The sequence below is a fragment of the Malaya genurostris genome, chromosome 1 (genome assembly GCF_030247185.1).
Source record: "Malaya genurostris strain Urasoe2022 chromosome 1, Malgen_1.1, whole genome shotgun sequence".
Taxonomy (NCBI): domain Eukaryota; kingdom Metazoa; phylum Arthropoda; class Insecta; order Diptera; family Culicidae; genus Malaya; species Malaya genurostris.
This window is the reverse complement of record NC_080570.1, coordinates 101,870,506-101,885,820: the sequence shown is the minus strand read 5'-3', so window position 1 is coordinate 101,885,820 and position 15,315 is coordinate 101,870,506. Positions and strand designations below refer to the sequence as shown.

Below are 15,315 nucleotides of genomic sequence, written 5' to 3'. Positions count from 1 at the left end.
GAAGGGATCGTTATTTACTTTTGAAATTTCTGCGGTCTTTTTTACCTTTTTTTATATATATAAAAAATAGGTATAGAATTCGCTCTAACTTTAGAAAAATTTTCCGAGGCCCGGAGGGCCGAATGTCATATACCAATCGATTCAGCTCGACGAACTGAGTAAATGTCTGTGTGTGTGTATGTGTGTGTGTCTGTATGTGTGTTGTCAACTAAGAGGTCGAGATCTCAGAGATGGCTGGACCGATTTTGATCAAACTAGTCGCAAATGAAAGGTCTCCCCGTCACCCAGAACGCTATTGAATGGTTTTGAGATCGGATGTTTACTTTTTGAGTTATACGAAGTTTTATGTCAAAATTTTCAGTTTTTTTACAGTATCTGTCACATTTGACCTTGAAAACAGAATATGTTTCCAGACTTAGATTTCGCTCGGTAATACCTATCCAACAAGCCATAGATTGTTAAAATCCGTCCATTTTTAACGGAGATATCGATATTTTTGTGTAAGCCTTATTCCAGTAGAAGGAATTTTGAGCGCTGTATGAAAAAGCAATGCTTGGGAGCAACATGAAACACGATTTTTTATACTGTTACATATAATTGTTTCTAAGTACCAAAAAAACTGTATACAGCATCCTTTTTTATGACAATTTGCCTCGGACCAATTTTAGCACGGTTCATTTTTGGCAACATAATCTTTCGAATATGGCATATGTAAACCAGATGATACCAGCATTATCGAGTTGGAAGTAATTCCATAATTATATTGATTTAAACTATTTACAGCGATAAATGCTGGAAGAACATGACTTACATATACCATACGACTTAGTTCGTCGAGATCAGCAAAGGCGTGTGTGACAAATAATTTCACTCAATTTTCTCGGAGATGGTTAAACCGTTTTCTACAAACTCAGATTCATATGAAAAGTCGTCTACTCCCAAACAAGGTTCCTGAATTACGTTTGGATCCGACTTCTGATTGCGGAACCACAGGATGATATGTGAAACGAAATTAAAATAATGCAATTAATTTTTCTCGTAGATGGCTGCACCGATCTAAGATTCAAATGAAATCTGAGAATCATCTATGATTCAAATGAGAGGTCTTAAAATCCTATAAAACCTCTTACTTTTTAGTCAGATCCGACTTCTGGTTTAGAAAATTCAGGGTGATTAGTATAAAAATGTCCATTTCACATAAATTAATCAGGTTTATCGGGTTTGCAGATTTGGATAGTCGATTACCAAATAAATTTATTTCAGTTTGAGCGGTATTCGTTTTTGGATTCGGAATGTACCCCCATATTTTAATTCGCACTACAATTTCTCAAAGATGTCTACACACTGCTCAGGTGAATTTAACTGATTTCGGCTACACCGATTTTAGAATTCCGGTTCCAGTATCGAATCGATTCTCAAAGCTCAATCATTTTCTCAAAAAAGACCAAATCGAACTTCAAAAACAAATATTACAGGACTTAAGGTCCCATACAAAATTGGTGAATTTTATCCGATTCTGGAATTACAGATGATGAGTTTATAAATTTCATGTAAATTGTTTGGCGTAAAAATTTATGGCCATTCGAATCATTTTGGGCTATGCTAATTCCTGAATACCGGCTCTGGAAGTACCATAAATAATGACGAAAAACTCTAAAGTGGAACTTACTTCGACATCTCATGGAATGTTCAATCGATTGTCGCACGCTAAGATTGAAATTCGATATGTTTTGTAGTTTCGGCATTACAGGGTAATGAGTGATTAAAATCTCAATTTGCCGTTTAAAACGACGATAATTAAAATAATGTCATGAGAACTAAAACACCTAAGAATATCCATGCAAAAACACATGCGTATTGATAAAAAAAAGGTATCATCTCACTGCTAGGTGGATTAATCACGTTTTTTTGTTCACTATACCAATTCTTTACATCATTATTTGAAGAAAACTTGGAGTCCGCAGACTTTTTTTCGAGTTTACAGACTTCTTCAACCCTGCATGAAAATAGTTAAAATTTTTACTTTGCGTCTCTGGTCTGGTTATACAGGGTGATGAGTATAAAAATTTGAATTCGTCATTGGGAGTGACGATGCAACAACAGAAAAATCTTCTTTGTAGCGGTCTCCAAACTCCAAAATGGAACTCACATAAGAACTTCTCAGAGATGACGATTTGCACAAATTTGTAAGAATGAATTCTAATGAAACGTCTTATGGATTCATAGACTTTTATGCTATTTTAACCGAATCCGGCTTCCGGTTTCGGAACAGGTCCGGAAGAAGCGGTCAGAACTCCAGAATGAAACTCACACTCTGCTCTTGTATATCTGTGCATTATCTTGAAAAACCAATTTTCAATCGCTCCAATAATGCACACTGGTATTTGCTGTCGAAGGTGTTTTTCTTTGTTCGAGGTAGTCCACGAAAAGTATACCGAGACAAACCCAAAGAACCGACTTCATAACCATTCCGCCCAATTTAGCCTACCTAGGCCGCTTTGGAGCACTCTTGCCGATTTCAGTCTATTGTCGGTTAATCATTCTGTTCTCTGGTAACTAACTACATAGGCGGACATGCTTCCGAAGTGTGCTCGCGTTCATCGTTTTAATCCTGAGTATGCAAGTGCGGCATCCAGCGGCAGAACATCTCTTTCCAGCGCAGAATTTTGCTAAAACTATGATTATATTGCTCAGTACTAATCTTCATGGCATTTTCTGGCCATCTAGTACCACTCCCTTTAATTTTGACATTGACAGTAATCACTGTGAAAACCGACTTTTGAGCTTCGAAAAAAAAATCGATTGCAGAAAGATACGGGGTTGTCTAAAACTGGTTGGTAAAATCTTCTAATTAACTCTAATCTAATCTAATCTTGTTAGTTGATGAAAAAAACTCATTTCAGTTCTTGATTCCGGAAATAGTGGTTAAAAATCCTAAAATGAAAATAACTTTACTCCGATTTCGGGAGGGGCCAGGTGCTCCTTGGACCCCCCCTCTGGGTACGTGCCTGTTTGCGAATAAATTATATTGAAACGTACAGAATTGCAAAGTAACTTTATGTTTAATCGCCTGCTCTAAATATATGCATGAAAAAAGATGTAAATTCATGAAATATTGTTATCTATACCATAATGTGATCGTAGCGGAAACAACGGATCTCAGGAACCTTTCCTAGCAGATCTTTCCAAGGGTCCAAATACCATTGGCGACTGTACTTTCAGTGACCTTCTCCGTACAATCACCGTCCTGCTTTTTCTTATCTCTGGTTATTACTTCAGAATTTCAAGGTCGATCGGATCCGTCCAATTTTCTACTGCTGGTTAACCCGCATCCATGTTAGTTGAGAAACGCGGGCTGTTCAACACAGTGACCCACCACCGAACGAACGACTGGACGAAGTTGACAGCCGAAGAGTGTTTTTTTGCGTGCCATAAAATGAAGAACCACAACTACCACCACCATCGGATGACGGTAAACGTCAGCTGACACCTGCGGATCATCCGACCAGCTCAAAACATCTCAAAACTACTTCGGTTTGCTTTCATAATCGTTTCTGCTGGGGCAGTGATGAGCTTCGCAATCCGATGCAGATGATGATGCCGTTGTGGCATGTCTGGCGTCAATCGTGTCGGCAAGATGAAGTAATGCGTGGTGAAATGTGTCAAAGATTGAAGGGGCCATTCATAAAGCACCAGTCCCAGTGTTTTCGCTATCATTGCTCTATCACTTCCAGAATCTACCAAGTCAACATTTCGTCAATTTTCCTCAAAATTTGATGACCAGCTTGTATGACTTATGTAATACTGTTTTTAGTAAAAGTTTTAGATTATTTGTTTAGATTAAAGATTAAATTCAATCGTACCAGAATCAGTGCTTTTTAATGACCCCTTAGAAAAAACGTAGTGATCCTCACTAAAGAATGCTACCGATAATACTAAACCCTAGATACCCAAAGTGTTTATCATCACAACCATTTCAACGAAGTGGGCAATGTTTCTCTAGGCATTTAGGAGTTTTTATATTTGTTTTTTTTTCTCTTTCCTCTAAGCACCGCCATTACGAACAGTTTTAGCCGCTTAGCTGGTGCTACTACTAACATTACTACCGAATTGGCATCCATGAGCGTATCGGATTATGCAACCGTGAGCTGCGTTAACCACGCTCCGTGCGATTCCTCTGTTATGGTTGTTTGCATTTAACTAATTGTGCATTGAGCCAAACTAACCCAAATTTGTAGCAACAGAAACTAAACCAATGAACGGATAGTGCGCGAGTATTTAAATCCAGTTGTTCAGCTATTTAATACAGTGAGAAGCATAACCCATTAACTAATACTAAGAAAAAATCTGAGCAAATGTCGTTACTAATTATCTTCGAATGATTGCTATTAACTATTACACTTTATTTTTAGAGATATGAAATGTTTGCATTAAATTAGTGATAACTAAACTTTTACTTTTATCCGTCAGTTAAACTTGACTAAATAGGTTTCGTTGCTACTTAATCTGAATACAACGAAAACCAACGCCAAATTCAAACGTTTCGATAAAAATTGGCAGTGTTCAAATTGTATAATGAAATGAGGTGCGTGCAAATGAGGATTTGGCATTCTACTCATGCGTCATCGGACTATGTGTCGAGTTACGCATAAGTCTTATTAACATGAGTGTGATCGACTTAATCTTTTGGAATGACCAGCAGGTACAAACACGAGACACGAATAAGCATAAACTTGAACCGCCCATTATACCCTCGGCATTTTAGTGCTAATGCAGTGTGCCTTATTAAATATATCGGTAAATAAAAAAAGGCCATCCATGTGTTGCTACTCTGGTATTGTATCAACCTATATCGATGTAACGAAAAAATAATTCGATGCCAAGTGATAGAAAATAACATGAATGTTTCTTATTTCCAAATATCCAAGAATAACGTGCCAGAGGATCCAATTCATTCTGGTTTCTGATTCCTGTAGGATAATCACGAGTTCGTTTACGAGTTTGCTGATTCTAATGCAATGAACGCTGATCACGACTGAATGCAGAAAAAAGATAATGGAAGTGAGGTCTCCGCATTTGTTTATATTTCGAGATAGAGAGAATAAAGTTTGGTCTACTTAGAATCAAAACAAAGACACTTCACTGTACTTTAAGGAAAAAAATATTAACACGAATAATTTCTCTTCGGTTCTAATGAAAACTTACACTTTCTTCTTGATTTATTTGCACATTTGTTTCACACTTGGGTCATCTGAGTCGCGTCTCAAGCCGTTTTTCCACTTTTCTTAAGCTCATTATTGCCTTAAATTTTCTTGATTCGCGTAGCACGCAGTTTTTGAGGCATTCTTTCTTGTACAGCTTCGAGCCCATCGTTTTATTCTTCACGAACACTTTGGTCTTTGCACCGTAGCTGCATATCCCTTGCCAAACCATCAGTTTTTTTGTCAAATTTATCCATAAAAGTAAACTTAAACTTCGCAGGAGCATCACCTCATACCATCGCCATGTAGAATTTTCGGCCAGGAAGCTGTCCGAAATCCATTTTGAAGTAGGTTTCATCGTCGATGAAACTTGGTACTTCGTCAAAACCTGCTAATACAATTTCCGAGCTCATGTTTTGGTAACGAAACTTTGCTTCAACGTTCTGTTTGGTTGCTTGCTGGCTCGATAAGAACGAAATCCTGCTCGCAAATGAATTCTTCGACCAGTACTTCGAGCAGCAGCGTTTTTCTGTGCTATTTCATTATCTGATAGTCCACGGTTCGCTCTGACGGTTCTCAACACCTTCTGGTTCATATTGCGGTTATATGTCTCACAACAACGCTTACTTTGACGCACTTGATCCACGCTCTTTCCTCCCTGAAATGTACTGAATTTATTGCACAGAATTCTGAAATGCTCATGATCCTAACCATATTCTGTAAATCTAAACAATTCAGTAATGGAGACTGCACAATACTCCGATCACAGAAGCATTTTGCATGGTTTTGTGTATGCATGAATTAAAAGAATCCTCATTTTCAAAATTTTTTTTGCGCTGTTGACGCATAAATCAAATCAAAAATTGCGTTATTTCGAATAAAACGCCGGGAAAGTCGTACGAAATAAATTAGCGTAAACTAAATTCGCATAAACTACGACTTTAGTGTATCAGACAAACCCCACAATCGCCACCGAATATATATTTTTGAAATTGCGGGTTTGGCTTATCGATATAGATTTTAGATCTTGGTGACCTGTATCACTCAGATTCGACAGTGAAAATTCCTTGAAGTATCTTTGCTCACAGCATACGCTCCCGGGTAAAAGTGGTTTGCGAACCAATAACAAATTTTATTTTCAAAATCAAACATCTCAATGGTAGAAACTAACATTATTTAGTTTGAAATAAAAATTTCAAAATTCATAACAAAGTCTAGCATTCGGGATAGAATAATATCATCGAATTAAGATATAATAATTAATATTCTCAAATTTCCTGATTCCTTCGAGGAAATATCGGAGCAATATCAAGTATCACTAAAACAACATCACGACAAGATATGATTGTAAAATTTATTATTATTTTGATCATTGTTTGTTGTTTACATTTACCCGAGTTTGCAAGAATCTGATGGCTCACCTCACTCGATTCGCCAAATTAGGGCCATTGTCGTCTACAGTTTTCAAAGCCGTTTTGTAATTTTCATATGAGGACTAAACACTTGTTTGTTGCATATAAGAATTGTTATGTTTTTTTTTAACAAATTAAGGATAGTTCTGATTCGTCTAGTTAACTAAAAAATTGCAAAAAAATCCACGTAAGATCTACAGTATGAGGTATATTTGAATAGTAAGAGTCGTTCGCTTATATTTTACAATCAACAAATCGCAACAAGCTTAAACATGTGTATATCTGTACGTGTACTACTCGAACAGTTGTTTCAAATTATGGTTTGATTGAGCAGTCGTTTGCCTATCTGTGCTTACAGTAATTGATGTTCGCGATAATCGTTGCTTCCACCAGCTGTGAATTTCATGCTACGATAAGAAAAAACAAAAGAATCTTCAACTACTGATTCTCAACGAGAGCCATGCTTAGCTCAGGAACCTACTGTAATAACAGAAGGAATCGTCGTTGTCGTGATTTCACAAATGGATGCACAATCGTCTATGTCGAAGAGTAGAGTGATAGTTCTGGTATGCGAACCGATGAAATTTTTAGCTGGTGCACCAAACACTGCGATCTGTTTTTAGTTAGTTGATGATTTATGCCCCAGCTGATGAATTTCCTTACCTTGGACGCACTACTGTGAGCACACCAAAAGAAACTGGTTTCCCTGGTAGATGAGATTATATATTAGCAGATGTGCCAAGAAAGCTAGATTAGCAATACGAGAAATGCTAGGAAGCGATCGGCAATTGTGTGGGAAAGTGAAACTGAAATATGGGAAACTAATTTCAAGAAAAAACGGTCCTTTCTTTTAAAAAAGCCTTTTTATGGAGCCTTTTTCAATCTGTTCTTAAATACCCGCTCTTAAATCGCTGGTAATTTTCAATTCTAAATTGACACCTGGCTTCAGGGCTGGGAAAATCAAGATAAAAAGAAGATCGCTTGTGATCTTTCCCAATAAAAATCACTACTGATCTGATACTAGATTAAGTGAAATGAATGCTAGATGAAGGTTTAATGAAAATTATAAGTTGAGATTGTAATCACATTGATATTGTCAATTTGACAGCATTCACTACGCAATGCAAAATTAGTTAAAAAACTACAAGGATCAGCCCCATGGGATTGTTCGAGCCGTTGATGTGGAACAAGGCAACTAAAATTTCCAATGATTGACATTTTCAATTAATCGTCACACTTTTGAATCCGCAAATGCACAAAAGTCTGCTTAGATTGATCTTTATTAAGAATCAACACCGAACACGCGAACCCAGAATATAGACTCTATTTATCGTGATTTGTATTTGTTTCATAGCCGACGAAATTACATCAATAGCCCAAATGTATGCAATTAAATGTTTGTACATGCTTGCGATACGAATATCGATATTTAAGCTTCTCTTCACCAAGCTTGTGCTCATGTTTTGTTTGCAAGCAGTTATTTTTATAGCCATTACTACCATTCTGCGATTTCGGTTGAAGCGATAAAATATTTCTGATTATCAATCGAGTTCATCTTATATAAATTAGTCTTATGCACTCAAAATTTACCCTGGGGTAGTTGTCAAATTCGCAGGCGAAACGACATAACATGGGATTTCATTCAATCTTGCATGACACAAGATCAGAGCATACCAATAAAAGCTTCAAATCGTTTATAGCACTTTTTGCCTTGCTGTGTAGCAACAACCTACCTCTAGCAAGCTACGCATAAGACTGAAACGTTAGCTATAATTTTGCTTCTATTTGTAGATTCGCGTGCTTCCAACAGCATTGCTTTTGCTTCGATTGACCAATCAGAGCGCTGCTTTCCCTTTGATATATCGCTTACTCCTTCAAAACCGTCGACTATGGCAGGGAAATCCGGTATGCTGGAGATTTTTTGCAGCCAAAATAGGACACTGCTAGCTATTAATCAACATTTCAATGATATACAATTAAAAATACATGGCTATGAACATTCAAATCAATACGTAGAAATATTTCCAATCAAATGGTGACATAATATTATTAATTGATACAAAATTGACTGAGCTGTAATTGTTCAAAACCTGACCACATTTCTACGTGTATTTTTCTTGAGTTTCTAGTTTGCACCGCTATATAGAAAACAAAAATGTGTTCCACATTAAAATATATTTCATACCACGTAGTGATTATAGCGACAAAAGACTGTTTTACTTCCAGCTGGTTGATGCTGATGATCATGCACTATTTTGGTTCAGCGCATTGTTCATGCACTATTTTGGTTACACGCATTAAAACACTATTTGACATGATATTGATTTATAGAAGTAACATGAACGCAGAATTTGGCAGTTTCGAAGACACAGTAAGCGCAGCGTTTGAATGGCGCGGTTGAGTTGGCGTAGCAAAATTTTGCACTACTGTTACTTCTGTGTATGATATTCCAGCTAAATAGGGTAAATTAATCAGCTAGATGCATAACATGCTTTGTGATTGAGCATGTTTTTCTTATTATTAATCACAGCACATGAATTAATATTAGGGGAAGAAGATCGGTTGCCGGCACCCCACCGTAACTTTTGACAAAAAGCAGATAGCGTCATTCCGACAAATGTCACGTGTGTGTAATAGCAGCTCGTTCTTTTTGTGCCTAATACCAAAGTAAACAGACGCTTGTACTTTTTGATGCGCTTAAAACAAATCTTAATTGCGTAAAAATCAACATAAAAGTTTTTTATGACTTTTTTTATAATATCATAAATTGAAAAGCATCAATCAAAAAGGTGAGAGGATTGAATATTTATGAGGCGAAGTCGATCTATTTCGTGATTTAATACCGGATGCTATCAAAATTTTCCCAACCAAAGTTTTTTTTTGTAATTTTCAAAATGTCTACCGATTTCGGTTACCGGCACCCCAAGGTGTTCGGTTATCGGTACCCCATTTTTTTCGGCAAATCGCGAAAAATTGTCAGTGATATGCAGAGATGCCAAGTCTCCAAATTTGTCTGTAAATTATCAAATTTCTTAGTTAACATGTAAACCTTTTTTCGAATAAAGACTTTTTACAGACTTTTGAAACTTCGATTGTTTGCAAACATTCGTTAGAAATTATAGAATTTTGAAAATTAGCGCGATCTTTTCGTTTTTGCTAGCTCAACTTATTATATTACCTGGCATCTCGGGTGATATGCAACACGTAGACAACTTGACGGCTTCAATACATCCGTCATATGAGTAAAAACATTGGTTTTCTGGTTCTGTTAGTCATGACGACTTCAAACAAATCGTCCAAGTCAAGGAAAATGAACTTTTTTAGATGTTATAAGCTTAGAAGAAAAGAGTGCCGGTAACCGAACACTTCCCCTTATTTACTGTTTTTATTCGTGATAGTACTCCGCCAACTCGGTATTACTGAATAAATTTCAAATGCATAGAATGCCGATGCCACCGACCAAATAAACTCATTGAAATTATTTCTGCCATACTTCTAGTAAAGTGGCTATGATTTTTCTCAATCACTGTACCGAGTGCAATGAAAACCAAACACTGATAACAGACTTTCGTACCGCCACCGCGATTCTGATTTTTTCAATACGGTTGAAAACTCGTGCAAAGTATCGGGTATCGTACGTGTACGAAATCAGTGTTGTACTTTCTTATTCCTTACCAATAAATGTACGTACCGATGAAGGTTATAACCCCACCTCTATTTATCACGCAGATCAATAGATAATTCCCTGTGATTAGTGCACCAAAACTCATATAAATTGGCTAAAATTATCAATGCAAAACTTCAGTTCAACCGTTTGAAGGCCTCAGATAATACAAAATTTATTAATTTCAAATATCAAAATCACTTAGAGATCAGTTTAGTTGTGATTTCACAACGATGATTTTTTCCTTGGCTAAGATGACTTGTGATAAAAACAGTAGTGATTTATTTATTTATTTACATGTAATCAACAGACAATGTGTAGTCCCAATGATTAAAATCTATTCCTTTAATGTACGAGATCAGTGATCTTAAGATTAGCAATGATCCTAGATCACCAATTATTTTTTATTCAATGCCTAAAGTGGTATTAAAAATTTAAGATCCAAACCAGAGAATGCCTGTATTGTTATAGTCCGTTTGACTACTGTTGAAATGTACGTAGGAACGTTTGCAAGGCTGTCTTTATTGCTGATCTAATTCAATCACGTGTTGACAGTCCTGATCTCCTACAATTGATCGATTTTGACATTCATCGTCGAAGTCTTCGTTCTCATCCATTTATACGAATTCCCCATGCTAGAACCAATTACGGATATAATGAATCCTTTTCCAGTATGTGCCATTTATTCAATAGTTGCTCACAGGAATTTGATTTTCATCTCTCTCGTAATGGAATACAACGATTATTCCATGATTCTTTATTTTTGCAGTTATAATACTAATGTTAATTCTTTCCGCTCGACCTTCCCTTCGTTCTCTCCACCATCTCCATTGAAAACTAATAAATTCGCTCGTTGTAACTAATCCTGTTGTATCTCCTCTTCTCCGCTCTTAATCGTTCTTCTCTAATCTTTTTGAACACTAATTAGATCTATACGTCGGTTCTAACCTCGTTTTCTAGCCCTCTTTTTTTATCCGTCTTCCACCATCTTTTCGACCACTAATTAGATCTACATGCCGAACCTAATCCCGTTTCGTTCGCCAACTCTCATTCACCACTCCCTCCTTCTACCTCCCATTTTAAAGCATATTTCTTTCCTTCTTTAGTTTTAATGCAAAATCACCATCGTTTACACGATGGGTTTAGTGTCAGAGTTAGTTAGCTAGGATTAGTTTTAATTGATAGTATTAAGTACATACATGTATCTGTTGGATTGTTATAATCTGTTAATATAAACGATGAGGAGGTTTTATGCCTGCTGGAGTGAGAGATTATTATTTCAGCTCCATTGGGCTTTTTCCTGCTCCAAATAAATAAATAAATAAATAAATCAAATCTGTTCGAATGGTTATTATATAACAGATAATCAACCTGCGGAAATCAATTGAGGGGGTCAGTTAGTGAGACAGCCATTTTTTAAGCCTATTCTGAGGATTTTTTTTTCGAAAAACCGTTGAAGTAAAATAAGTGTTATATTTCATACATTTTTACCTTTTTTTATATATATAAAAACCTGTTTTAATCCACCTAGTGGTGTAATGATGCCTTTCTCATGTACATATAATATTGTGGTATTTTATTCAAAAATTTTCTCTTCGATTTTTGATAGAAACCAAGAGATTGTTTATGCATAACATACAGAATAAAACAGTGCTTTGATTGCGTAAGTCATCCGTAAGAAAACGAAATGGGTTCACTATTATATGCACTTCCGGCACCGGAACCCGAGAACCGGTATAATCAAAGTCGGTTCGTACGGCCACCAAGTAACATGACATACAAACTATACTAGTACGCACTCTAAATTACGATTTAAATGTTTGTTGCATCCGAAAATATTTTAAGTGACGGTGTACAATATTGAACACACTTTACCCTATAATTCCGGAACCGGAAGTCAGATCCGGATGAAATTCAGGAATTCCGTATGGGGCCACAAGACCTTTCATTTGAATCTTAGTTTGTCAAAATCGGTTCAGCCATCTCCGAGAAAACCTAGTGAGATTATTTGACACACACACACACACACACACACACACAGACATTGCTCAGCTCGATGAACTGAGTCGAATGGTATATGACACTTGGCCCTCCGGGCCAATTTTCACTAGTCGGTTTTTCAAGTGATTGCATAACCTTTCTATATGAGAAAGGCAAAAATAGATATAGAATTCCGAGGGCCGAATGACATATACCAATCGATTCAGCTCGAAAAACTGAGCAAATGTCCGTGTGTCTGTATGTGTGTTGTCAACTAAGAGGTCGAGATCTCAGAGATGGCTGGACCGATTTTGATCAAACTAGTTGCAAATGAAAGGTCTCCCCGTCACCCAAAACGCTATTGAATGGTTTTGAGATCGGATGTTTACTTTTTGAGTTATACGAAGTTTTATGTCAGAATGTTCAGTTTTTTGACAGTATTTGTCACAATTGACCTTGAAAACAGAATATGTTTCCAGACTTACATTCCACACGGTAATAGCTATCCAACAAGCCATAGATTGTTAATATCCGTCCATTTTTAACGGAGATATCAAAATTTCCCCTTATTGCAGCAGTAGAAGTTTTGACTTTTGCCCTAATTGCAGCAGTAGAAGTTTTGAGCGCTGTATGACAAAGAAATGCTTGGGTGCAACGGAAAACACGATTTTTTATACTGTGACATACAATTGTTTCTAAGTACCAAAAAAAAACTGTGTACAGCATCCTTTTTCATGACAATTTGCTTGGACCGATTTTAGCACGGTTCGTTTTTGGCAACATAATCGTTCGCATATGTAAACCAGATGATATCAGCATTTTCGAGTTGAAAGTAATTCCATAATTATATTGATTTAAACTACTTACAGCAATAAATGCTGGAAGAACATAACTTCCATATACCATACGACTCAGTTCGTCGAGATCATCAAATGCGTGTGTGACAAATAATTTCACTCAATTTTCTAGGAAATGGCTAAACCGTTTTCTACAAACTTAGATTAATATGAAAAGTAGTATACTCCCAAACAAGGTTTTTGAATTACGTTTGGATCCGACTTCTGATTGCGGAACCAACAGGATGATATGTGAAACGAAATAAAAATAATGCAACTCATTTTTCTCGTAGATCGCTGAACCGATCTAAGATTCAAATGAAATCTAAGAATCATCTATGATTCAAATCAGAGGCTTAAAATCCTATAAAATTTAGTCAGATCCGATTTCTGGTTTAGGAGATACAGGGTGATGAGTATAAAAATGTCCATTTCACATAAATTAATCAGGTTTATCGGGTTTACTGATTTGGTTAGTCGATTACGAAATAAATTTATTTCAGTTTAAGCGGTATTCAGTTTTCGATTTGGAATGTACTCCCAAATTTTAATTCGCACAACAATTTCTTAAAGATGTCTACATACTCCTCAGGTGAATTTAACTGATTTCGGCTACACCGATTTTAGAACTCCGGTTCCAGTATCGAATCGTTTCTCAAAGCTCAATCATTTTTTCAAAAAGGCCAAATCGAACTTCAAAAACAAAAATTCAAATCCCATATAAAATTTATGAATTTTATCCGATTCTGGAATTACAGATGACGAGTTTTTAAAATTCATTCCGATATGGACGATGTAAATTGTTTGGCATATTAATTTGTGGCCATTTGAATCATTTTGGGTTATGCTAGTTCCTGAATACCGACTCTGAAAGTACCATAAATAATGACGAAAAACTCTAAAATGGAACTCACTTCGACATCTCATGGAATGTTCAATCGATTATCACACGTTAAAATTGAAATTCGATACGATTTGCAGTTTCGAAATTACAGGGTAATGAATGATTAAAATCTCAATTTGCCGTTTAAAACGACGATAATTAAAATAATGTCATGCGAACTAAAACATCTAAGAATATCCATGCAAAAAACACCTGCGGATTGACAAAAAAGGTGTCATCTCACTGCTAGGTGGATTATTCACGTTTTTTTAATTACATTTAAACATTCTTTGAAAATTTGTTTTAGTCATTTCACAGATTATTTTCAGAGATCGATGTCAACAGAAACACGTATAAAAAAAGTTGCTCTACTACTGCAAAAAAATACTTTTGAAAATAATTTTTTCAAAGCCTAAAAAGATCCAATTTTGTCTCTTTTTTGTAGTCCTTTAAATCCTAGAATATTAACGACACAATCTTGATTCTTTTAGATCAATTTGAAATTGCTAAGTTGAGTGAGCTAAGTATACTTCGTCTACGTATTCTTGCCCACTTCAAATTTCGAAAAATTCTTTCACCTACATTTTATATACATGTTTTGTATGTGATTCGCGATCAAAAAAAAATTCATAACATTCGCAGTCAGTAAATCCACCAGACACCGCGTGAACTGATCCGGTGCGTGTGTCCTCTACACATCAATACACATAGACATTCTCCCAACTCGATAAACTGATTCGAATGGTAAATTATGGTAAATCGATTTTCAAATTGAGTCATAACAACAAAACCTCATAAAAAAATCCAACGATAACAATGCGTTATGAACGATCTTTCCTCTTATCTATACGCATTTGTACGTGCAATATTTTGGACTGTTGAAGTTTATATTTTCAATTTAGAAATTCTGCACTACTCGTGTGATCGAAAAGAGATTTCGCTTGATTCGTATAACATATTCAAACCATTCGTTCCTTTAAAAAATCACGTTCATAGTTACATTGTATCAGAGATATGAGCATTGAATAAATTAATCTCGTTAAGAGTTGCATGCATCAGGTCATATGTGAGACAGCCATTTTTTAAGCCCATTTTGAGGATTTTTTTTCGAAAAATCGTTAAAGTAAAACAAGTGTTATATTTCATACATTATTTTTAATTACATTTAAACATTCTTTGAAAATTTATTTTAGTCATTTCACAGATTATTTTCGTAGATCGGTGTCAACAGAAACACGTATAAAAAAGTTGCTCTAATACTGCCATGATTCCGACTGTTCAGTCTATCTTAAACCCTAGAAAAAATTTGCTTTAGTACTTTCTCTCTCACAAATGGAAT

General features: G+C 35.9%; 1 protein-coding gene across 3 annotated transcripts in view; it reads left to right on the top strand.

The window, feature by feature from the left end:
• LOC131425270 (uncharacterized) overlaps positions 1–15,315 on the top strand; it is an 81,707-nt gene that overhangs the window by 59,347 nt on the left and 7,045 nt on the right. The window lies entirely within an intron of this gene.